Source organism: Topomyia yanbarensis, chromosome 1 (assembly GCF_030247195.1).
Source record: "Topomyia yanbarensis strain Yona2022 chromosome 1, ASM3024719v1, whole genome shotgun sequence".
NCBI lineage: Eukaryota > Metazoa > Arthropoda > Insecta > Diptera > Culicidae > Topomyia > Topomyia yanbarensis.
In genome coordinates this window covers 129,857,275-129,882,845 of record NC_080670.1, presented here as the reverse complement: position 1 = coordinate 129,882,845, position 25,571 = coordinate 129,857,275, and positions in this window count along the sequence as shown.

The window sequence follows — 25,571 nt, the reverse complement described above, 5'->3', positions numbered from 1 at the left end:
AGAGAGAAATTTATGAAAAATGACGATTTCCATTCGATTCTAGCAGGTTCTGATCGATTTTGATGAGCATTTGATTTTTGTTGTATGACCAATTTTATGTATAGTTCAAATGTTTAAAAACAGTAATTTAAGGTCAAGATAGCATCATTTTGAAACCGCCAATTTCGGAGGTTTAGTATCTTCAATGAGTTTTACAAACGTTAAACAGCGCATCATTTGATAAAATAATTTTGACGGTATATCGTCCAAGAAGTATTTATGGTGAATTTTCTCAGGTTAATATCCATGACTACAATAAAGTCTCAACAAATTCGCTAAAGACACGAGCTCTGTTACTATTTTCTGAAAAATTAATTCTGCATAATTTTAAAACTTAAAAAATTACGATTTCGGAATTATGCCGTTTGGACAGTATGATCGATTTTCACCAAACCCCCACCAAACCGAATTTCTGGCTACGTCGCTGACTTCAAGTAAGTAGAAACAAAGTCGTTCTGCACTCGTTCACAAGAAACTTCTTCGAATGCTGAATATCTATTATAATACATTGAAACCCCGATTTTATCAGCCAAATATGAACATATGTTTGTCGGCCTCTAGCAGACGAACAAAACTGAATTCGAGTAAATCCTTTCTTGAGCTTGTTTTTCTTATCATGAAGATGGAAATATGCAAAAATGAAAAGTTCATCATAATCAGAAATAGTTATCAGACTACACTAAGGGACGGGAAGAATATTTTAACAGCTTCAGTTTATTATAAAGAAAAAAATTGCCCGATTTAGTCAATGTCCTCATTTTGTCAGCTTAAAACACACCATGAGACTGATTAAAATGGGTCTTTATTGTATGTATTATTCACTGTGTTTCACATTATTAGGTACATTTCATTTTTGGGGATTTTTTATTGCATCGAACTACAATTTTTAGGTAGTTTTCGAGGGGTTATTTTATAGATTTGTTCCAAAATTTGGCGAACCTATTCCAATTCGTATACCAATTATATCAGCTTTTTCCTACACAATATTACGAAAGCTTATTAAACAATTTTTTCTAATAAGTTTGTGAAAATTATAAACTATTTGAAATTTTTTAATAGTTTTATTTTTTATTTAACCGTGATTTTTTAATAAATAGTGACCATCGCTTCACAACGTAGTCTATTTTTCATGGCTTGCGGTGAGCACGATCTCTCGAATTGCTGAACTGAAAATTATGGAATAGAAATTAATTTTTAGTATTCTTTACAGATTTAACTCGCCGCGCAGATAGCTCTGAATTAGACCCGCTGGTGCCCTAAGACGATTTCGCTAGATTTTCAGAGCACTGTGCACCCAGTGCATTAACGCAAGTGACGGAAGGTTATCGAAAAAAATCATGAAAATGAAAATTCCAGTAATGATGATGATTTTCCCAAACGGTTCGTTTTCGAGAGGTTTTTATTTGTTCTTTGGCATTAGGATTAGCGATAATAATTCAAATCAAGGATACTACTGGGAAGTCACCTTTAGAAAAAGTCGATGTCGAAGTAAAATTTGAAACTAGGCACGCATGCACTTCAGAGATAGCGTGATATCAGGAGCTGCGATTTCATTTCAACGCTTTTTTGTGAAAAGGGCGATACTTACAAATGTAAACATAGGGCTTTTTTCATACATGCGAATGAGGGCTTTGAAACGCAACAAATTAACCTAAAAATTTGGATTCTACGACATTGCTTTCTTAAACCACAGCGAAAAATACAACGGACGAAACTGTGTTTTTGTTTGTTTATTTAAAGTTTCGCCTTCCACGCTCCATGCAAACAGGGCGATACTTTTTTTGCTAGCAGTTTAGAGGCGAAACTGTTATTTTCGTATTTTTTTAGGATTATCAAGCTGATACCAGCTGTAAATAGTAACAATGATCTCTATTGAAAAAACACGGACGAAATCGGTGGTGTAGAACGGTAGTTATTGTAAAAAACGTAAGGGCGATACTTCAATGCTGATAGGTGGGACCGAAAAAGTAAACAATCGCCAAAGGGACGATACTATCATTTTGTCAATTTCAATAGCAAAAACAAATTTTAATTTAATAATTTCAAATACTTTATGAAGTTTTGGGTTTCGATCACTGAATCATGCAAACTAGGATGTAAAAACACAATAGTTCTTAAATAGGAAATACAACCAAGTCTGGAAATATTCATTGTTGATTTTCTTTGAATGGTATCACTGATAGTATCGCCCTTTTGAAGAAAAAGCGTTGATTTCTTAGTTCGCAGTCGCATTGGAAATTTGAGTAAAGTATAAACTTCAAATCGATTCAAAAAAAAATTTCGATTTTTTTGGCTCAGTACAATATATAACCCCTTTAGGAAAATTCAGTTTTCCCACCACAATTTAGACATTTTATTAACAGAGCATTAACAATAATTCGTTGGTATATCTATTTTATGGGCTATTTTTTCCCATTGATTTGGTTTGAGATTTCTTGCACTGATGTTGTCCTATACTGATTTGAGCGATTCTCTGTGTCCTGCCACTATCCCATGTAGTATGTGTTATCAAAAACATCGCGAAGCATCAAGATCTAAATGTTCTCAAACGATATAATATTCGAAGAGAGTGATAAGAGTTATAAGAAATGTCTCGTCACACTGTTAGGTGGATTAAAAACGTTTTTTGTTGTGAAACGAAAATCCGTAATTCTGTAGAAACACCTAGGCCGCCCTGAAAAGAAGGGTACGCCGGGCAAACAAGAACCCGAGTAGTGGAAAACCCCTACTTACAATGGAAAGAAAAAAGAGAAAAAAGTAGGCAACCGCGGCATCCCAGTCGCCGTCGTTCCCCCAGCACATTATTCGGCAGCGGCTCACGAGTCAAAACTTCTTGATATCATCCACTGCTTTAATTGAGGCCAGCAATCACTCCATAAACGATGAAGTCATCGAAGAAGCCCCACACACCTGCACGTATACCACTATGAAGTCGACACCGACACCAACCACGAACGCGTGAATCAACAAATACATCTCCAATGCAACGCACGATCACGATCCGCAGTATTGAACGAGGAAATACAGATGTCCAAATCGAAAGTTATTATTATAATAATATTGCCGATTGACAGTCCATGTGAACATCGGCTAGAATGAACTAATCTTGTTGAGATCTGCGTTCAACATATTGACAACAATATGATTTAATTCGGTTATTCTCGCATCGTAATGACTACGAACCGGGAGCAAGTTTTAAAAGTTTCGCTGAACTATATTGAAAATTAGTCTAAATCTGTACCTTTTGAGTCACGAAGAAACTTAGTTGTCTGTCACAACAGCACATACTTATTGTTGGTGTGAAATAGTTGTTGAAATAAAAATTGCTACTTGGGTGACCGTTCATTTCTAAATAAAACCCATACCGATGTTGATTTTGACTATTTTGTGGTACCACCATCTTGCTTTCCAAAATGGCGTCAATCAATATCCGTATCTGCCGACCATCCACTCGCAAATGACTTCCATATTGCTGACAGTCTTCACTGTTTTGTGGAAACCGGAAGCCGCCATCTTGGTTTTCAAAATGGCGTCAATCATCAATTCCCGTCTTCTACTGATCACCCCGTTTCAAATGCCACCCATACTGACAATGGTTTTCATTGTTTCCTTGGAACAGGTAGCCACCATCTTGGTTTTCAAAATGGCGTAAACAACCAATTTTCGTCTTTTGCTGACCACCCGCTTTACAATGACACCTTTATTGACGGTGGTTTTCACTGCTTTGTGGAAACCGGAAGCCGCTATCTTTGCTTAGAAAATGGCAAAAAAATCAATTTCTGTCTTCTATTGACCCCCCCCCCCCCCTTTTGAATGACACCCATATTGACAATACTTTTGACTGTTGTGGTAACCGGAAACCGCCATCTTGGTACTCCACGCTTTTCTAAACTTTCTTACTTCAAATCCTTGCTCTCCCTTGAGCACTATGGCTCTTAATATTTGAAAAATACTTCACCTTCCAGTCCCTTGCTAATTATATGTCGATACAATATAAAAAACCTGTTTTAATCCACCTAGCGGTGCAATTGTGCCTTTCTCATTTCTCTAAACTATGGCACGGAGGCTTTTTATGTTCAACATAATTGTGGAAATGTCCATTACATTCTTAGTACACTTTGCACTTATACACAATGGCATGCCAGCCACGAACTTGATGAGCTACGTGTCGACGGTGAAACACTTGAAACAAAAAAATATCATACTCCATTAGCCTAATCAGCATTAGATCAATGTTATCTGCTTGCTAACTCATTTTGTCATGCGGGGCTGGGTATGTGAAGAGGGCGAAAGTCCCATGAACGAACGACTCCCCAGCTTAAATTGGTATGCTTTGTGATATAGTGGTGGTTTAAAGATGATGGGGTTGAAAGGGAGGGGTATGAGGGCTGGATGGGGTGGTGGTCTGAGGGGTGATTTAAGGAGATTTTTAAAGGAGGGGCGCGAACAGTAGAGGGGGGGTGTAACCCCTCTCCGTAAACCATCAACTACGCCCCTGTTAAAATCCAGAAACCCTAAACGAGTCGAAAAAAAATTTGGCCGGGATTAGGTTGACGTTTTTCAGAGTGATTGCATAACCTTTCTATATGAGAAAGGCAAAAATGTGCCAAAATCCAAAAAAGTGAATCGTAGTCAAATTTTTTTTTCGAGTTTGCATCAAATCTCGACGTTTCATGCACCTTGAACACATTTAGCATCAAAAATAAAAATTCTATTTTTAATTTTTCCTATAGTTTATATGAGAAATTTCTGTATGGCCGCACTCTGAAACCCGTAATTCTGGAACCAGAATTCCGATCGATCCGAAATTCAATAGCAGCCGATGGGAAGGTTGCACCTTTCATTTGAGACTAAGTTTGGGCAAATCGGTCCAGCCATCTCTGAGAAAAATGAGTGACATTATTTGACACATACGCACATACATACACACACACACACACACACATACACACACACATACACACACACATACACACACATACATACATACACACACACATACAGACTTTTTCCGATCTCGACGAACTGAGTCGAATGGGATATGACACTCGGCCCTCCGGGCCGGGATTAGGTTGACGTTTTTCAGAGTGATTGCATAACCTTTCTATATGAGAAAGGCAATCAAACTATTAAAAAATTTGAAATAGTTTATAATTTTCACAAACTTATTAGGGAAAGTTGTTTAATAAGCTTTCGTAATATTGTGTAGGAAAAAAAAGCTGAAAATTTCAGTATTTTCTCATCTGCAACATATAAACTATTAAGTATAGCAATTAATTGGTATATGAATTGGAATAGGTTCGCCAAATTTTGGAAGAAGTCTATAAAATAACCCCTTGAAAACTACCTAAAATTGTTGTAGTTCGATGCAATAAAAAAAAATCCCCAAAAATGGAATGTACCTAAATGGGTCAAACTATAGCTCAAGTTTTCACAGTAAAATATCTAGGGGACTCGAAAGGTACTTGGAGATGTCACTTTAGGTATCTGAAACAGAAATGCCAACAAAGGACCAACTTTCTTCATACAATAACCGGAACATGGTGGAGTGCCCACCCGGGAGACATTATTACGTTGTTGCAAACAACGATACTGTCGGTAATGGAATACGGATGCTTCTGCTTTCGCTCCGCCGCGAACATACATTTCATCAAACTCGAAAGAATTCAGTATCGTTGTTTGCGTATCGCCTTAGGGTGCATGTAGTCGACCCATACGATGAGTCTCGAATTCCTTGTTGAGCTCAATTCTCAGACCCGTTGCATGTCCCTGTACTTTGACAACATGGCGCAGAATATTAATCCTTCTTCTTACAATCACATGGTTGGGTTACATAAATACTTCTGAATCTACTGTTTTCTTCGACACATCCATGAATGACGAGATTTATGGAATTATAGACCACATACGCCCACAAGTGGTTCCAAACATGTTTTATAATAAATTCCGAGAAGTCGACTGCTCTAAGATGTTTTATACTCACGGATCAAACCTCGAAGTGTCCACTGGCTTCGGTATTTTAAAAGTTCACCGCCTCCTATAAACTCAGAAACCCTGCTTCAGTTTACGCCGCAGAACTAGCTGCTATTCAGTATACCCTTGGGATCATTGACACATTACCCGCAGACCATTACTTCATCGTTTCGGATAGCCTCAGTTCCATTGACGCTATTCGCTCGATGAAATATGGAAAGCACTCCTCGTATTTTTTGGGGAAAATACGGGAGCTACTGAGTGCTTTATCTGCCAAATCTTTCCCGATTACCTTGGTGTGGATCCCCCATTCCGGGCAATGAGAAGGCAGGCTCCCTAGCTGAGGTGGGGGCCCTAGAAGGTGACGTTTATGAAAGACCAATTTGCTTCAGTGAATTTTTCAGTATTACTCATCAAAGAGCCCTCGAAAGTTGGCAAAGCTCTTGGAGCAATGGGGAGCTAGGAAGGTGGCTACATTCGATAAGTCCAAGGTATCGACGAAACCTTTGTTCAGGGGGATTGATGTGGGTCGTAACTTCATTCGTGTAATGTCCCAACTCATGGCAAACCATTACACGCTGGATGCATATCTCCGGCATATTGGCCTCGTGGATAGTGGTATCTGCGCTTGTGGCGACAGCTATCACAACATCGAGCACATTGTCTGGGCGTGCTCCGAGTACAGTTCTCGGCTAATGGATACCCTGCGGACCCGAGGAAGACCAACCACCCAAGTAACAATTTTGGTTATATTGAAGTTTTATAGCGTTTAATAAAACTAATATTTAAAACCTCCCATGCTAACCTTATGGTCTTATGTACTTCCTACAGGCTGCTACAAACCCATGTTATGACAAATTGGCCCAGTTTTATTGTAATCAGTAGAACTTGTTATGCAAACTATCATGGGAGTAATAGTTTTATTACAGTTCTATTCTACTCTTTAGGTGTGATATTAAACCAACAGCATAAAACCTTCTCCTGACCAAGCAATGTGGAAAACCACTATATAAGCGCTATTAAACCATCATAAAACTGTGTAAAGTCTTCCTGAAGAAGTCCAGAAAACTTCTTATGCTATCCATGTTAGAATTTTCAGTTTTAACCTGAAGTTTTTCACTGATTAGATGTATTCAATAAAATTTTATCGTGGTTTTATTCCTTAGCATCGCATGATGCCAATCATCGAACAAATTGCCATATTGTAAGGTATACATTTTTTTCAGAATAGTGAATAAAAGAACTTTATTATTGTTCATAACACATCCATGCGTGTTTGAAGGCATGCTGTTAAAGATTTATGGTGAAACTGAAATGCGCCCCATGAATTCTACTAAAAAAGAGCATTCGGTAATATTTTTTTGCAAATATTGAAACAACACTTAACCAAGTTTTGGTAAAAAATATTAAATGTTTTGTTAAAAAGTTCAGATTCTTTCAAAAAATATCTCAAAACGTTTGATTCCAACCTTTATACGAACAAGAAGGCGCGTATTTGGAAAATTTTACTTTGCAATTTGCTATTTTTGCTTGAATAATTCTTTCATAAGACAATTCCTCCTAAAACGGTCATAAGTGAGCAATTCATATAGCAAGCGTGTTATCATGGCACTTCTTCATCTCTATTGAGAGTGACAAGTTTTATGCTGGACTAAATCACAGCTTGCTGGTTTTGATTATGTTGACAGTGACTTTGTCCAGGATGGTAAATGAAAGGTGGGGTTTTTTACTATGTAACGGTGCGGTTGTCAAATTTGAGTAGCGCAATAGATTAAAATAAACACACTGAATACTCGCCATCTCTATAGTGTGTTCACCATTTACTGTCAGTGTCATTCCAATCGAGCACGAGATTTGTCAATAGTCCTTGTTCGATAAAAGTTCGCAGAAATTTTCTTCAAATTGTGTATCGAAATCTAGGGACAGATCTCTTGAGATGCATTTTTAAAAATCAACGAAATTAAATATTCACTTTCCATCAAAACAGAAATTTGAAATGCATTTTGCGTTGCGTGAAAAACGTTAAAGCCCTACCACAAACTATCTCTACTCCAACAAAGTTTCGAATGAAGTAGATCAGCGTAAGACGCTTGTTGAACAAATGTTTCGACAAAAGAGTGAAAGTTGATACAAAAATTGAAATGAAATTCGTTTTCTTCAAATTTGATTCAAATTTGTTATGGATTTCTATAGTGATCTAACCCTAGACCGAAATGCATTTGTGTAAACTTATTGTTTATAGTACTAAAACGCAGATGGACTTCCTTTTTTGTAACATAATGCGAGATGTGGTTATTAAAATTGTTGCAATGGCTGTTTTTGTCGGCGAAGTCAATTTTTTATTACATTGCTGCTTTCAATATTAAAAAATACCATGCCCTTTGAATTAACTACCAGATTTTATTTAATTATCAATAATGACATAATTTTCACAAATGATCTAATTTCGATATTTACTTTTGAAGTAGAATACTTCTAACGTTTCAATATGGGGGCCCGTTTCAAAATATCGGCTGTGGCAGTCGCGTCAGATTTTGAACGTTGATAACTTCCATCATACTTAATAGAATGATTTGAGTTTTAAGGCAATTGTATCGAAAATATGTTCCGCAATGTAGTATTAAAATTTGGAGTATGTATAACATGCATTAATACCGAAAATACTGTGTTTTAAAAAAAATTCTCCAAAAACTGCCGAAAATGGTGAAAATTTTCAGCTCACCTTGGCCATCGCCATCAATATGGTGCACCAACCGAACACTTAAATGATGAAAAGTTTTAAATATAGGTCCGCTGCAGATTTGTTTCTATCAACATTCGTATTTGGTTGCTTGGCGCGAATGGATGGCTGTACAATACCGAGAAATATTTGTGAGCTGTACACGACTGGTGGATGAATCAGTTTGTGTTGAAACGTGCTACTAGCAGAAGCCATCATTTGCATTTCTGATGGATGTAAGATAGCATACACACACGAAAAAAAACCGATTTCAAATCATCTGACTGAAGCTCGTTCCTGATTGGTTCCCGCTTATTTCATGAACCAAGCCGCAAATCTGGTCAGAAAGAATTGTCATTTCAGTCGGTTTCAGCAAGTCCACTTGTCAGATGTCAATACCAGGAGAGGTGATTATTAGGATTCATCTCCGTGGATTAATTTGTGCAGCTCCGTATTAGAAAGCAGGAACAATTGGAACAAAAATCTCCCACCTGGAGAATATTTTCTTCGGCAAACAAATTAGCCTTTATCAGCGCTATCATTCCATTAGAAAGAATTAAATTTGAAAATCTTTTCTTTCGCCAACCGCGCAAATAATTGACGTTGGAAAACAAATCGGCAACTTCAATTGCCAAACACTTAGAAACGATCGAATCATTTTTCCGTCAATGTCACTTTTCTGATTCAAATTTTTGTTGGTATTTTCTTGCTTCCGTCAAATTGGTCAGTTCATTTGTTTTATCGCACATTTTTCGGATATTATTATAGAAAATAACTAACCCGATAAGAGGGAAGTTATTTTCCAAAGCACGAAATGGAAATTTCATTTGTAATTCTTCTGAGAACGATTTTGTGGTCCTAATAAGGACCGTTTGTTGTGATTATATCGCCGATTCCGTGCAAAAACAATGCGACTTCTGTACACGTCTAGTGATGGAGGTAATTTTGAGAGCGCCTTTGTTTGCTGCTGCTAACGGAGAGTATTCCTTCCAGGAACTAACGATGCGGGTGGCCGGCGACAAACGAACTGATTTCAAGGATGATCAATAATTCAAATTGTGATAATAATTAGCGGATTTTTCTCATCGGCAAACAGATTATGCACTTTTCAGTTCCGATAAAAAAGACGAGAATGTAATATCCGACAACCGAAATGTTATGAAGTTTCAATTAATACTTCAATTAATTCTTGCAATATATTTAATTTGGTCCTGAAAAGGACCATTGGTTTGTTTTATCGTGGGAGGAAAATACCGTTCACTTCCGATAGCGACGAATTTCTCAGAGGGTGACAGTTCCTGTTCCGTAGCATTTGGCGCATCAACGTCACCAGCAGTTGAGGTACTTTTGCGGATGGTTTTCGTTGCTGTCTGCTTGCGGACGGTCTGTTTGGTACGCAGTGGCGTAGCCAGAAATTTGGTTTGGAGGGGGTTTTGATGAGAATCGCAAATTTTTTGAAAAAATGCTAAAATTTAATATGAGTTTGATAAATTATTGAAAACTCAAAAACATAAGTAGTCTAACAGATGTCATTCCAGTCTACAAACAAGAAGGATCAACATGGAACAGTTTTCAAACCTCTATATATTATTTTCTTGTATAAAATGTCAATGAAGTCAAAAATTGCGATCTTTTAAAGTGGGATAAATGATCTATAAAATTTTCAACGTTCAAGATCACCTAATATAATAATCCTAGACTTTGAAGGTTTGACAACTTCGGGAAGTTATCAACATAAAACAGCGCCTGCTTTGATATGGAAATTTTAGTGATTTCTCATAGAGGTAATTATGGTGAATTAATTTTTCAAAAATATTAAGAGACATGGTGCCTTCAGCAAAGTTTTTGATAATGTAATTTCAAACAATTTTGTTGAAAATACGAAGGCTACATGAATTCAACATATAGGGATTTAAATGGACTGGGCCTGCTATATTTCTCCTTAGTGAAGAAAAATTTAGGTGAAAACTATTTTTTTCTGCGCTACGGATAAAATTGTTTGAAACAATCATTGCGAGTTGAGAACACAAAACCTATAACTAAATTATGGATGGATGGAACTGAAACTTGCGTTTCGACTTCATCTCATCAGAATCCGACACTAACTTGGTGGGCGGACTAAGCCAGCGCCGAATTGATGCTAGCTCCTGAAAATGGAATCACTCTTTGTATTTTTGAGTCCTTTTAATCCCTGGGAATTATTTGTTTTAAATCCAGTTCCCTTATTTTTTTTGTAAGCTTCATAGGAACCTTGAACGCAATGTGAATTTATTATTTAATTACCGCAGAAGTGATTTATCAAATACAGTAATTTCAGAATAGCTTGTTGTAAAGGTTTTCTACTACTATATTTCAATACTCTGAATATGTGGGATATTTATGTCTTTGACAAAGTTGTTTGAAATAGCACTTTCGAAAACTTTGCTGGAGACATTAAGTCTCGACTCAAATTTGCTTGAAGAGTAATTCTTCTCTATAATTACTTCTAGGAGGATTAACCGTCAAAATTATTCTATCAGCAGATGGACAGTTTTACGTTTTGAAATTCTTCAATGTTACTTAACATCGTTATTCGTGTTGTTAACTATATTGAATTGTTGTCTAAACTCTACACAATCTAAAAAAAATACATTTTCAGCAAATGTTGAAATGTATGCAAGTTTTCGGTAAACAAGCTTATGTTTTATATGCAATCAACCTATTCAAATTTAGATTCCCATTCGGAAAATTGTCTCTAATCCATATTTTGAAGCATCTTTCCAAAAATGAGCTCATAATAATTCAGACAGTTATTTTATTTTACATTGAAGTAATTTGACAACTATGGGATTTTGGCTAAGAGATAAGTTACAAGATCCCCTTCCCACAATTTTCCAAAAGTTCTCATGACGCTTTAAACACAGTTCTCAATGTAGTGATCAGAGAATATTTTTCCAAAAATATTTTGTGGAATATTAAATTAAATTCGTCAGTATCAATTATTTTTTTTCAATCCAATTAATTTTGGTTTGGGGGGGGGGGTTTAACCCCCAAACCCCCCCCCCCCCCCCTGGCTACGTCACTGTTGGTACGGGCTATGGCGCGGAAATTACTGCTATTCTGGTGTACAACGAATGATGAGAAAACCGACCGACCAATATTTACGCGCGAATACGCACTATTATCACTCTTGCTCGCTCGTTTTCGTACCATGCACTTTTTCATTCCTTTCTGCTACTAGCATAACCTGCTACTGCTACTAGCATAACCTCAACGAATACGCGACTTTCCCCCACAATCCATTTAGTGGGCAGTGTTGCCAAACGCATTTTAAGCATTTCATCAATAAAATTTCAACAATATTTTCAAAGAATGTTGCAGATTTGAAAAGAAGAAAACTAGTTGACGATGGAAAACAATTCCCATTTTAATTTTTTTAATTTCTTAACCATAATTATCATAACGAATGCGAAAACGCCATCTTTCTTTAATTGGTCCAGCAATTTAATATTTTCATCATACGGTGCAGAAAGAAATCATAAACGGTTTATAACGCAACAGCTACACCAATCATGTCAGTATCGCACCCATGGACAACAGTTCAATCCGGAAATAGAGAGCAGAAGTCAGCAGCATCCAACGAGAATCGAATCCAGCGCATCATTCGCCAAAGCGAACATAAACGGTCCTTTTCAGGACCATCATTATTTTAATGAAGAATTAATTAGAAGGCTTACCCTTTTCCGCAAAATCCCGTTGATAACCTACATATCCATATAAATAATCCTAAGTGTATTCTACTTCACTCCGGTTATGTCTCTGACATTACCCACCCATTTTTTTTCAAACGAATGTTATTTCGTTAAATGTGTTTTCTAGCTTCAACATAAGTCATCAAATCGTAAATCGTTTTAAAAATGAAACAATTAATGATTAATGAGCTTTTCGTGATTGACAACTGCATCAGCACGCACAAAAAAGCTCTCACCATTATTTACCATCTTGATAATCATCCTGGAGAAACGAGAAAAACAAACCAATCCTCCTGTCAGCGGTTGTTCAGAAATTCTTAAGAGTTATTAACCTGCAAAGACGAAAATTTCGTCTTTGCAGTGAAATAATCCTGTCTTGGTTCGTCTTCTGCTTTGGGTCAAAAGAAATTGAGGGAGAATTCCATTTCCAAATGGTATGTTCGAAGTAACTTATTTGCACTACAGTTACTATACTGCCCATGATCGCATAGTTGTCCCGTTTTCTATGAGATTTCCTATCTTTATGGGACTGATATGCGATCATGGGCAGTATATTACATGCAAGTAAACAAAGATTCGAGCTTCTGATGACAATTTTATAACTCCTTAGTATAGCTCATGCCATTCATAAGAGTAATTATTTTAAAGAGGTTTTAATATAGACATTCCAAAACCTGAATACGTGCAATAATCTACGATAAAACTGTCTTATAACTTACTTTCTTGTTGGTTTATTCCAGTTTTAACAAAGTATATAGAACCGTTTCACAACCACTATATAAACTTGTAACCTAAAGCTTTATCGTGGAAGTCATAACATAGTTTTGTAGTGAAATTTAGGAACAAATGAAATGAAAGCTGCATAAAACCATAATAAAATCCCCGGTTTCAAGGATTCCTTCATAAAACCTTGATAAAACATCGATAAATCCCCGAGGCATTTTAATTGTTACTTGGGCAGATTCCTGGATCGAGATGTGCTGGCAAGCCGCGATCTCCTCTGTATGTCCCTCGTATACACCTTCTTAAAAACCATCAATATAAAAATTTAACTTTCTTATTTCTTTTTATTATCAGAAGCACCCTCTTCAACCTGTACCATACACCCACGAAGGTTTGATGCGACGCCAAGGCGATACAAAACATCTTTGTCGAATGAGCCAACAAACACGGGACCGCACGAATATCACACGCGCAACTCGAAGTGTTGCCGATCCACATCTAAGCCGTACTACGAAATCGTCTGGAGAAACCTCTGCCGTCTTGAGGAGGACCACCCAGAATCCCAGTATATGATTCTTCCTGATGAAGGCCACCCGAGTCTGTAATCACTGCTGTTGATCTCCCGATGCCTGAAACTGAAAGTTTATAATTTTCTCCCCCCTGTCATCTTTGTCCACCCTCCCTCCCCTGGTTCGTTGAAAAGGCCCAACACTACTAACAAATAAAACTAACTTTCACTAATCTTCCCGAATCTTTACAAAATTTAATCATACCCTCTAGTTATTCCTACTTTTAAGATAGTTGTAACATTATCCCCGTGAGTTATAAATGATTTGCTCCAAAAATCTCCCTGCTTAAAATGTCTAACTATATTGCCATAAAAACTAAATGACCCCCCTTATCTTACGAAAATTAAATTACCCCCTTGTATATATGTATAAGATAGCTATAAAATCTCCTTAGTTTCATTTAAAAAAATCAATATGTAATCCCCTAGTTTTGAGTAATTTAAAATGTAAAACAAAACAAAATGGGCACCTTTAAGCTAACGCTAACGTGCCTTATCAAATAAACGAATTGAATGAAAAAATGTATAAATAGATCTTAACATTACACAAAAGATCCATTGTTGCCTAACCTTCAATATCGTAAAACAAAGTAACTTTCGGTTTGAGTACCAGACGCCCCCCCCCCCCCCCCCTTAAATCTAATTCCCTATCACGGTGTGCCTAAAACCATTAACAAAAAAATGACCATCAATTCGGCATACGACATTCGAAAGATACAGTATCCAAACATCTTCTCGGTGAATTTTAAAATGATCCATCGAGAGGTTCGAGAGATATGGCGATTTGAAATTTTATGACACGTTTCATAAGGCTAACAGCAAACACCCACTGGTTTGGTCTAATCTTTATAAACAAAAAGCTTATTTGGTGCTTGGCATTCGAAAGATATAGTATTCAAGTATATTCCCTGCAAGTTTGAAAAAATTTCATTGACGGAATCGAAAGTTATAAAAATTTGAATGTGGTATGCAGTCATAAATGGGTTTTCCACCAGACTTCAAGTGTGAATCCATTTTTGTCCATTGACTATTTAGATCGTTTATACATGTCGCAGTTTTAAAGAAAAACCTTACAATTTAATTACATAAATATAATGTACAAAAGGGTGTTATTTATATGCTGCAATGAAAAATATGAAAATAGGGATGTCTACCTAACGTTAACAATAACGAGTATGAAAAATGGAATAAAAGCTGGAATGTTTACTTCGTAAAGCCATACCTCAGTGGTTTGTTACCCGATTCTAATTATTTTTTCATTACTGAACAGGCAGACTTTTCACCAATTATTTTCATTTAGAAGAATATAAAATAGAGTTGTCCACCTCAATCAATAGACGACATAATTATTCTCAACTATACTGTCCATAAAAGCATAAGAGTCCCATATTGAAAAACAGCAAGCCGAGGAAAACGCTGCACAAAATTTACATTTTCATTGAGCCTTATGGATGGGACAACCAAGTTTTAGTATTTTTTCGATATTTTCTAAACAACCTGGTAATCTTATTTGTACTTTGTGATTCAGCGGTGATACAAAATACAATTCAACAGATAACTCATTTTCGACATCCATATGAGACTGTTATGCTTTTATGGGCAGTATATGTATTATCATTATTTAGTGAATAACTTTATATTCAAAACATTCAATTTCTATACATTAGTTGAATGCAACGAACGCAAACTACAAATAAAATCACAAATTTAATACATACATTCAAAAATATTAAGGTATTTTCTGATTCAGATCAATTTTTGTTATTTGCATGTTAATTTTTTTTGTACAGTTACGGTTCGCTGGTTGGGTTGACAGATGCCAAAAACGGGTCATAGGGCATGTTATCAGTACAAATGCATCTGTTCACATCTTTAACTGTTTTTAGTTTTTTTTTACCGAAATGAATTTAACATGAGAATTTAACATTCAGATGTTTTGCCTTTCTCATATAGAGAGGTTATGCAATCGCTCTAAAATTCGTCAACCTAATCCCGGCCCGGAGGGCCGAATGTCTTATGCCATTCGACTCAGTTCGTCGAGATCGGAAAATGTGTGTGTGTATATGTGTGTATGTGGAAAAAATGTCACCTCTATTTCTTAGAGACCATTTGCACAAATTTAGTCTCAAATGAAAGGTACGACCTTCCCATCGGCTGCTATTGATTTTTTTGTTGATTGGACTTCTGGTTCCGGAGTTCCCATATAAACTGAAATTAAAAATTCTCAAAGAGGGGAGTAAGAAAAAAAATTTCAAAATCGAATTTGTATTTTGTTTGACTTTAAAATGCGTGAAACGTTGAGATTTAATGTAATCTAGAAACAAATTTTTGACGAGCTTTTTTGACTTTGTCGTAAATAATACATTGCATGTTCTTGGTTGTATTTAATGGTAAATATCTCTTTTCAGTGGAGTAGTAAGAAAATTTTTCGGGGGGGGGGGGGGGGGCGGGGGTACAAAAACCAACAACCCGACCCGCTAATACAACTAATCTTGCACGGAACCTGATTCCTCCCCGGCGCGGCATTACCTTACGGCATTACTTCGGGAAGGGATTTTTTGCACACACTCCTATCCAACTAATTCTTTCAGTAGTGTTACAGCACCCATCATCGACACACTACTAGTTTTCGACCATCCACACAACGTGGCAATTTCGGTATAGTAGTACGAAAGCTAGCTGTGGGTCTAGAATTAATGCTCTTCCCCTACGAGGACAATCTGGGTGGCACTTCAGACTGTCTAATTTACTGAGCCCTTCAGTTCCCGTGTGCCGTTTAGTACCACTTCCTCGTTGAACTTCCGACTGGTTCGCGAACTACTCGGTTTAGTCCCCGACGATGCATCTAGTCTACTCCGACGAAGAGTTCCCCGGTGAGAGAAGTTCGAAAGCAAGCCAACCAGCCAGGTGCCGAGGTCAGTTCGGCGATTCCAGTAGAGTAGGGCGTCCGGTTTGGTCATAACTTTTAGCAGAAAACAAATCAAGACCTCCGTGTCAATTACATTAGGTAATAAAACCGTTCAGAAATGCGATAAAATAAGAGATTTAGGAGTTATCTTAGACAAAAAATTAAAATTTGTGGAACATGACAACATAATTGTTCGTAGAGCTAGTAATATGCTTAATTTTACAAAACGCTTCGGCTATCACTTTCAAGATCCTTACACAATTAAAACCATTTACGTAGCATATGTTCGGTCTAATTTAAAATATTGTAGTATTATTAGGTCACCATTCATAAAAAAAACGTAGTGAGAATTGAGTCAATCCAAAAGCAGTTTCTTTTATATGCACTATCGCCTAGCTACCTCGGACTGCTGTTACGACATCATCGCATTGACAGAAACATGGCTAAATGAGCAGACTCTTTCCAGCCAGGTGATTTGCTCTTACTACGAGATTCTCATATGTGATCGTAGCCCTCTCAACAGCAACAAATCCTCCGGTGGCGGTGTTTTGCTCGCTGTGCGTCGTGGATTAAAAGTTCAACATATAACAAATGACGCTTGGAGCAGCATCGAACAAGTATGGGCAGCGATAAAATTGGGAAATCGAACATTATATATATGTGTGGTTTATTTCCCTCCCGATAAAATTCGCGACTCTGCACTAGTTGATTCTCATTCTGAATCATTGACTTCTGTCTCCGCGATGGCGCAACTCACTGACGAAATCATGATTATCGGCGATTTCAACCTTTCAACAATAAAGTGGCGTTCCGTTCATAACGGATTTCTACAACCCGACCCAGACGAATCTGTTTTTCATCCTGGCAGCATTACTCTTCTGGATGGCTATAGCACGGCTACACTTCAGCAGATCAACAGCACCACGAACGAGAACGACCGGATTTTAGATCTATGCTTCGTTAATGCCGGAGATCAATCGCCACATATTTCCACCGATCTCACCCCGCTAGTCAAGTATGTTCGCCACCATCCGCCTCTACATCTTACACTCTAGGACGTACCGCCTATGAAGTTTTCGAGCCACGCGCCCACCGTGTGTTACAATTATAAGCGGGCCGACTATAGCAGCATTTTGAATATTTTACAAAGTATTAACTGGGATTCTGTGCTAAGCAAGGATGATGTGAACTCCGCCGCTGAAACGTTCTGCCATATAATGAGCTACCTTATCGATCGTCATGTCCCAAAGTGTAATCAACGAAGTGATGGAATAGTATATAGTATAGTATATAAGCAATTAATGTAGTCTACAATTAATTGACGAATAAATACAATAAAGTTTGCTGGAGCACCGGCACGACTGGTGGTGTCTCGTCGCGGTCTACGCAGTCTAGTTCCCGGCAGTGAATCTGACTGTACGCTGACGGAGAGTTCCCCGGCGAAAGAAGTTCTCCCGATACCGATTCTTATTTGGTTTCATTACCACAACTTCTTGAGCCCTTTAGCTCAGTGACTGGTGCCATTTAGCGCCGCAACTCTTTTAAGCCCTTTAGTTCTTTTCTTGGGCCATTTAGAACTACTTCCTTGATGAGCCATTCAGCTCCTCGACATGTTCGCGAACTACTCGGTCTAGTCTCCGAAGATGGACCTGACCTACTCCAACAGAGAGTTCACCATCGAGAGAAGTTCTCCCGAAACCGAGCCAATCCGCTAGATGCCGAGGTCAGTTTAGCGATTGCGGTGAAGCAGGGCGTCCGATTTACTGGTGCCCCGATGACCCGCGAATGGTGGTGACTCGTCACGGTCTACTCAGTCTAGTTCCCAGCGGTGAATCAAGCTTACGTTGACGGAGAGTTCCCTGACGAAAAAAGTTCTCCCAATATCGATTCTTCTTTGGTTTTCGTTATTTTTCTATCGGAACAACCGGTGGGGTCCTGTGGTCGGTATGGCGATTCCGGATGGAGCGTGACGCCAGGTTCGCTGGCGTTTCGACGATTCATACTCGGTGCTCTGTTGCAGTCTACTCGACTAGTATTCGGCGGTGGATCTAGCTTATTCCTGCGGAGAGTTCCCTGGCGGTGATTGAGAAACCATTGCTCGATATTCATCAAGCCGTTTCCGCTATAAGACGGTCATGATCTACATCATAACTCTGTTTACTACGTTCCACCTCTTTACGTCGCTTGTCATTCTGTAGGTTACATTATCTGGGTTGATATCCGGTCCTCCCGCTTTAAGTAGCTCCCTGCACGTCACTTCAAACCTCAAACATTAAAAGACCACATGCTCCGGTATCTCCTCGACATTCTCACCTTCCGGGCACAGTGGTGACGTTGTGTACCCGAGCCGATGAAAATACTTCCTGAAGCAGCCGTGGTTTGATAGGAGTTGTTTCAGGTGGAAGGTAATCTCTCCGTGCTTTTTATTGACCCACGTCGACAGGTTTGGATGAGCCAGTAGGTCCACTTTCATTTCTCCGTATTGTCCCATTCCAGCTGCCACATCACCATCGAATCGACTCTCATCATCTTTCTCTCGTTTTTGACATTTCGTTGATTGTAGCACTTGATATCCTCCGCCAGGGCGATGCAGATGGGGATCATCTTGGCCATGCCGCATACAGCGCCGCACCCCAGGCATTAATCCGGAAGAGGATACCGCTTTCTACCAGTCCTCAGCGCTTACCCGGCTTGGGTTGCTGAATTGTAATAGGGTGATGAGCCTATTTTCTCCATGTTTCTATTATCATCCTACCCATTTGAAGCCGTTGATTAGGGCAGCGTCGGGTATATTTCTTAATCGCATTGATGGTAGTGCAACAGTAGAGGTTCTCGATTCGAGTTTAAATTGCGCTTAAACACGAGCATTTCACCGCAGAGCATTTATGTTATTATCTTGCGCATAACAACAAAGCAAAACTTTTGATGCCAATTTGTACACATTCCATAGATTTTAGGGCGAGTAATTACATAATTCGTCCAGCACCCTCCTTAATATGGTGAAAATAAGCCCTTTACACTTCTGTTGCATCTTAAGCTTCTGGTACAATTAACATACTTAGCTGTTCATCCCTATCATAAATTAAAGTGACAGGGCTTGCGAAACGGTGGCTCGATCAAATGACGAATGACCAACATCCTGCCTCGGTGCACCAGATGTGGAATATAACTATTTGAACGTTCTTTTTTTGTTAGGGAAAACTTTGCCACTGCAACCACTATTCAAGTTATCTTTTTGTGGCTGCCCCTGTTTGCTCTACATGTTACAAATTGACCGAATCCAATGTAGTTGGAAGCGAGCTGTTTGTTTGTCCACATGTGTCGTACCAACCGTGTAGTACATTATTAATGTAGCTGGGGATCCGTTTGGGACAGGTATGCCACATCTCGTGAGGCGTCATAAGATGCCTTCCGAAGTATCGCTCCCTTCGAAGAAATAGTACTGCACACTGGCAGAGAATATGTTCCGAGCTCGCAGGCTCGTGTTAACAAAATCGACAAATGTCATCTTGACTTTTGCCAATTTTTGCAGATGATGCTTAGCAGGACAATGTCCCGTAATTAAACCTGTGATTATACGTAAGTCTTTACGTTTTAGATCCATTTGTTTTTTGACTCTGGTTGTATCTGGATGTATGAATTTCTTAGCTTGTCGAGCGCCTTCTACGTGACGCTAGTCGTTTAGTAGTTGGTCTCTTGCCCAAGCTGAAAGTTCTAGTTTAATGGTACAGGTAGATATACCTAGAAATGGTTCTGGTCCAACAAACGTGTTTGATGAACCACGCCTGGCTAATTCGTCGGCCACTTCATTACCATCGATTCCCTGGTGGCCAGGTACCCAGAATATCATTACTTTATTCCGAGTGGCCAGTTGTTGTAAAGATGTGATGCACTCCCAAACAAGTTAGGACTCACATTTCGACGACCTTAATGCCAACAGTGCTGCTTGGCTGTCCGAGAAGATTGCGATTTTTGCATGTCTGTCAGACCTCCGAGCAGGTGTATATTGCATATACCTCTGCCTGGAAAACTGTAGGCCACTTTCGCATTGATATCGCTTCTTTACTTCTTGGTCCGTAGACTCCCGAACCAGTCAGCTCACCCATTTTAGAACCATCCGAATAGAATGATATTGTACCTTGAGGCAGTATAGGACTTCCTACATCCCACATCTGACGATCCATTATGTGGACCTCATATGAGATATCGAAGTTCAGTTTAGCCTCCATTTTATCTTGAACTGTTCTCAAGACAGGGTTTAGTTTGAGTTCCTTTATTATACTCAGGTGACCATTTAAATCCCCATCAAATAGTGGTTTACCCTTTAGCACTCTAGCGATAAGCTTGAATCTATTTGGTACCGCCACACGGTACTATCTTTGATTGTAGGCCTGAGTTTAGTCTGGCTCAAGACGTTAGTACTTGTCATTGCAGAAATGGCTGCATCCTGAAGCCAAACGAAAACAGTGTAAAAGGCCGCCATGTTCCTCTTGCATACATCTCAATAATTTGAATCAACTTTTTGAGCTTCATGTGCAATATTATGGCCCATGATGTACACAACCCATATGAGGCCAAGTAAGCATGTTATATCCCGTACGAAAAACAGGTGTAATCGAATTTTAAATGCATTTTTTTTAATTTTCCTTTTTGTCCTATATCTAGAAGGTCCTACACGCTCATTTTAAAACGCCGCACAGTGGCTGGAGGCTGGCCAAAACCTCAAAAATTTATTTTTGAAATATTGATATTTTATATTTTTCCTAATTTCTCATGTATTGAATGATGTATATTAAAAATTTCATGATCATTGGATAAGAACACGATTTTTAACATGAGTTTAAACGTAGCAAAGTCCAGACTTTTTAATGATTTTTATTTCCGAAACCACCATTGCTCTGTTCACTTCAAATGCATGTTGCTCTTTTGATTTTGGTCCGATTTTAGCACTACTAGTTTCATTGTGTAGAGAAATGAAAGAGCTTGGTTAGTGAATAATATACATTTGGTAAATTTGCTTGGACCTATGACTTTTTAGTTTAAATAGGTTTGAGGTGGTCAGATCACAAATACTTTTTTCACTAATGTATTCTGTAGAAATTTCGGAATAATTTCGGAACGGTCACATAGTATACATTCTATGGGAAATAACCTCTACTTTTCAAATATCATGGTCTTGTTCTGCGCGTAGGTGCGCAAAAAGGTTTAAGAAGATTTTGAAGCTTTGTTGCTGATATGGAGGCGCATGGTGTTTTGTGTAAAATAGTTAGACAATCTACGGTAAACCAACACATTATATAATAGATTTAAAGTAGTATTCTTCATTTTTTATGATATTGCTGACATTGCTGAACAGAAACGGAAAATCTATCATGAAAACGGGATCATAGTTATAAGAAAGGTTCAATGACACTGTATGGAAAAATGCATTTAATATTTTACGACTTTTGACATCCAAAATGAGCTCAGCATCTCAAAATTAGCTTAAATTGTGATTTTCAGCCAAATTAAGTAACATTTGAGGTTTTGTCCGACTTTTGTTTGAAGACCCGCCACTGTGCGCCGCAACGATTAACATGTTATTGTAAAATAATATAACTATTGCAGGTTAGCAGAAGTCGAATTATTTTGAAACAAACCGTAGAACGAAATTTTATAATTGGATTCAGAGATGAAAACTGATTATGTTTGTTAGTTTACCTATAGCTATTAAAATGAGTGAAGTTTAATTTGCTCTCAATTTTTTAGTTATTTTAACAAGAGGAAAACAAAAGAATATATAATCACAATTTGTACCCTTTTCTAGTTATATCTTCTCACAAAGAACACAATAAGCAAGTGGAAGTTTATTTATATTTTTACTGCTTTCGACAGAGTTCAAAACTAAGATTGAATAAAAAATTGTAAATGAAGCTATGCCATATAGCCTAACACTTTTAAATATGACGGCAAACAAGCTGCTACAAATATTCTCATTTTGATCGTTATTTAAATGTTATCGGAACTTGCTTATATTGTTTCGCAATTTATAATTTTCTTGCATATCTTGAACGATTTGCATTTCCGCTGTAGTACAATTTTTCGTTTAATTCTAAATGATAGAACAGATATGCACAGGGTATGAAAAAGTTGTGAAATCTGAGACTACACACTAAGCCAGCCAAAAGTTGTTTGGTAATTTCTTTTGACGACTACCACAGTAAAGTGATATTTTTACGGAGCTTTCAGCAAATTATTTAAAAAATTGCGGTAAAGTTTTCATTTTTTAACGATTTTCAGTAATTTTTCGAATAATTTGCTGAAACCCGCAATATTTTTCACTGAATTTATCAGCACTTTTGTTTTTTTCGGTATATAAACATTATCCAGTAAAAAACTGACTGATTGTTCAGCAAAATTGTACCAACATTACCGAACCTCGTCAAAAACTTACAAAACAGGTACAGCAAATCATCTGTTAAATCGAGGAAACTACTGACTGACCAGTATTTTTTGACGTTTGGATAGAACGGATTGCGGAGAGTTCGGTAACCGAATTGTTTTACTGAATTGATTACCGAACGGTTTGCTGTTCAAAAACCCAGTAAAATTTTACTGTACCCAGTAATTTAAATTAAGTGTGTAGACAGATGACTTGGCAAAATGAGGCAAAAAGTTGAATACGGAAAAGCGCCTAAATCGTGTCGGAACTTAAGGAAGGTTGTGTAAGGTATTGGATATTTTAATTCTTTTCGATACCAAGAATGTTTGTCTTTTCAGTCAGGCGCCACATCGAAAACTTGTTTTGCGGTATACATCATAACTCAAAATCTACTGGACCAAACGTTGAGACATTTGAATAGTTATTTTTCACAGCGTTTCACAAGTAATTAAGGGAGCTTTTATTTTTGGCCGATTTTCGATTTTTTCGTAGTACATACTTTGAAACCAAAGTCCGATTATTGCTAAAAGAACGATTAACATGTTATTGTAAAATAATAATATTAAGCACTTTGCAAAAAGCTCTTGTAGTTGCCTGGGCTATGATGTGAAGAAGAAGAACTGAGATATGATTTACACCGCATTTCGTCGAGGTGCCTCCTGAAGATTCACTGTCTGCATCCAGTATCAGGTTCAATTTGTAAATTTATAATTGTAAATTCATTATCAGACAGATCGCAGACTATAGGAAGTAACAAATTGTAATTTTTATTAATTAAAATTACTGGATTTTTGGTATTTCAGGCTTGATTGGTTAATCCTGCTGATAATTTGAATTACTTCATTTTCAGCAAAGTAGGTCTGCCAATTTCTATATGCATGGTTAGTAGAGTAGTTGGGTAGGATGGTATAATAAGCCCCACCAGGCTAAAATGTCAGATTTCTATTCCATGGACGACATAATTATCTGAAGCAAATAAATAATTTTATATGGCATTTTTCATGTGTTGCAGAACAGCAACTGATACAAACATTTCAAAAGATGTAAGCTTCCACTCTTTTTCTATAAGCATTTGATTTAATTTGAAACAGTCAACTTTGGCTGAACTGTCTGACTACTAAGTGTAATGTTAGAGAAGCTCTCTAAGTCCTTGGAGTGGCTAGCGCCTAACAATACCACTCTATAACGTTATTGATAGTATGCACCATTACTAGCAAAATAGCAAAATAACATTTTAGTCAATTATGGATCCTTAAGAATAAATTGTTTAACCACTGTAAAATTTTAAAACAATCGATTTTCCATTTATTAGTCTAAAATGTGCTTTAGGATGTTAAAAATGATATCCTATAACATGGAAGACGAAAATAATAGACCTTTCTCGTCCGACCTAACCCCCTTTTTTCTTATTTTTATTCAAAAGAATACACATTTTTAAGAATATTTCCGTTGAAATGAGACTTTTTAGAGCTATCGTGATTTTTTAATTATTTTTTTAAATTTGAAAAATGCAAGAATGTTGAGTATTTTTTTCACCTTTGCAAGAATGGTGGGACTCAAAATGTGTGTTTGGGCAACACTGTTTTGTTTATTTTTGCTTGAGTTCCTGGCAACGCGGCAAATGAAGTGGTGAGTCGTGGTACAAAGTTCATTGGTTATGTAAACAAACTAAAGTGAACTTCTCGGTGGAGAACATTGCATGATAATGTTTAACCTCACTTTTTTGACAGTTCAGAAAGATTGTTTACATGGTCTTGGAATTTTTGTTGATTCGATCATAGTATGAGAAACTTGGTTTGGTTCGCTGCCAAATATTAACACTTTCCAAACAAGGTCGCTCAGCTGTAATTTTTTATTTGATGTCGGCATCATACATTGTTCCGTTAAATTTAACATTTTTTCTTTTCTTGCACATGATTCATTGAAGAAGTAAGGAATTTCTAGCCAAACATTTGAGAAAGGCCTACTGCCAAATGCAATGCAAATCGAATTTTCATGTTCTCTATCAAAATCCTGGGACAGAACCTGTGGATAGATGTTTTCTTTTTCTTTTTTTCTGTTCATTTTATCTCTTGTCTTGCATAGCCACTCTTTCTTCCTCACATATTTTAAATGGACTGGCTACATTTGACAGTTCCCTCTGACAGCATTTGACGGCTTTTGGCTGCATTTGACAGCTACCCCGGGCTGCAATTGACATTAGGTTTTTCGTATCCACACTCCCGTCCCAGTTAAAAACTATCTATCTGGCCATGTACATAAACATAATGCAACAATGGATTATGAAGAATTTTGATAATGATTTTATAACAAATTATAAAAGGGCCCGGCTGATATAAAAGTCCTAACTAGCAATACACTTATTATAAAATGATTATAAAGGATTATTGTAACTGATTCCAAAAGGATTATAAAGGCAGTGAAATACGTACTCAATGATTTAAGGGGAGTGTCTGATGTAAACAATATGCACAATTAAACTAAATAAA